Genomic DNA, 2,069 nt, shown 5'->3' with positions numbered 1-2,069 from the left:
AGTAATAGTTTAGATCCACAGAAGGCCCCCTTCCTGGACCCTCAGACATATGCTTTCCCAAACCCCAGCATGGGAGTCAGACAGACCTAAATTTCCATGGGACCCCTTCACTCATGTGTTCTGTGACCTCCACCAACATTTCTCATCTGCATAATAAGGATACCCATACCCTTGACCTCCCTTTGTGCCATCTTGAGATATCATTGTGCCTACAACACATCCCCCAGATAGATTCAAGTAAAACATGGGAATGAGAAATTGATGTTCTTCTGAAAGTATTGTGGGGAAAAGGAAAAGGATTTCCATAGGATGTCAGATAGCAACACCCGTTTACCATCCTTTATGTTCTAACCCAAGCATGAACCCTCTCCCCATTCCAGCCCTCATTTCTGTCTGTCTGCATCCTTCTCCTTCTGGTCCCTTCCTCTCTCTTTCTCCCTTCCCTTTCCCTTCTCATAGGAAAACTGTCCTGTTACCAACATCCTTCTCCTTCTTCATTCTTTTCCCAGATTTTCACCATATCCAATTTTAGGCAACTTTCTGTTCAGATCAGTTTAAAGGACTCCCATCCCACTAGTTCATTCTCTCTCTTCTATCTCTCTCCCTCTCTCTCTCTTCTTCACCTTCTAAACTCTTAAGATAGAAAGCCTCCCTTAGGGTCTATCCTTTCTAAAGCAGGGAGCAATTATAAATAGTAAACCATCTTCTTGGAGACAAATAGTTCATTTTCTTTTGTGTATTTGTTATAATTTAAAAGATAATACTATAAAACACTGGATACAATGCTTGATAAGAGAAGGGTCAGGCTTTGGGCTTTATTATTATGCTTATTTTTTATTATCCTTATGGTGGAGGAGCGGAAAGTCTTCTGTTGCTTGTCCAATCAAGAATAACCCTGTGCATAGGTGCCTAGACATACCCACATGATGTTGCCCTCCCTCCATTAGGTAGGTAACATGTTCTCTGATGGAGGTAAGGGATGGACTTCATCCCACAGGGTCAAGAACAAGAGATCATGATCACTAGATCCCATGCAAGGGGGGCAAACAAATTGGAGAAAAACAAATACCAAGCATGCATCCATCACCTATGGATGTGTGTATTTTCATATCCTTGAAAACCTACCAGTCGTATAGAGACAGATGTTGTTATTCCCAGCCCTCCTGGTGGTCCAAGCTAAAGAGTCCACATAAACACAAGTCTCTCTGTGATATAATCAAACTAATATTTGGTCTCTTGTGTGTCTTTGTTTACTGACCATCTGATGAGAGTCTCTCCTTACCACCAAACTGACCATCAAGAGCTTAGGGGACTGAATTTTCTCTGGAAGTTTTTCTTTATGGTGTTCTTGAGCTCCTTATTCCTGAGGCTGAAAATGATCGGGCTGAGAAAGGGAGTGAAGACTGTATAGGTAGTGACCATCAGAGTGTTATGGTCCATAGAAGGGGGGCCCTGGGGCTTGAGGTAGATAACAGAGGCAAAACCATAGTGTACAATGACCACAGTGAGGTGAGACACACATGTGGAGAAGGTCTTGTGCCTACCCTCAGCTGAAGGGATCCTCAATATGGTGGCCACAATGAAGACATAGAAGAAGATGATGAGGAATTAACAGCCCATCAGAGCTGTGACACATACCAGAACCACAGCCAAGGTGACAGAGGATGTCTCCTCCCCACAGGCCAACTTTAGGAGGGAAAACATTTGGCAGACAAAATGGCGAATCATGTTAGACCCACAGAAGGTGAGGTGAAAAACTATCAGGGTCACCATCATCCCCATGACTGAGACCAGCCCAGCACCTGGACATGAGATGGCACAACCATGGGGACTCATGAGCACATTGTACCTCAGGGACTGGCAGATGGCCACATAGCAGTCATTGCCCATGATCATGAACAGAAAGGAGTGCTATATGTTCTCACAGCACTATGCCCTCATTTATTCATTCATATAGTCAAGAAATGCTATTCAAGGCTTATTTTATATGGAAATATTCTAGGTGCTCGAATCCAGCAATGACCAAAGTCTAGGGCCCTGCTCTGTCCTTTTCATGGTCCACTGAGGGA

The 2,069-nt window shown here is 43.8% G+C and overlaps 1 pseudogene; it reads right to left on the bottom strand.

Annotated features, from left to right (window-relative positions):
- Positions 1–1,296: 1,296 nt before the first annotated feature.
- LOC102740290 (olfactory receptor 10H4-like) lies at positions 1,297–1,911 on the bottom strand (annotated as a pseudogene).
- Positions 1,912–2,069: the final 158 nt, after the last annotated feature.

Source organism: Leptonychotes weddellii, unplaced genomic scaffold (genome assembly GCF_054177405.1).
Source record: "Leptonychotes weddellii isolate Sample4059 unplaced genomic scaffold, ASM5417740v2 HiC_scaffold_25712, whole genome shotgun sequence".
NCBI classification, from domain to species: Eukaryota; Metazoa; Chordata; class Mammalia; order Carnivora; family Phocidae; genus Leptonychotes; species Leptonychotes weddellii.
Note: the sequence above shows the minus strand (reverse complement) of the source record. Positions and strands in the feature narration are given on the sequence as shown.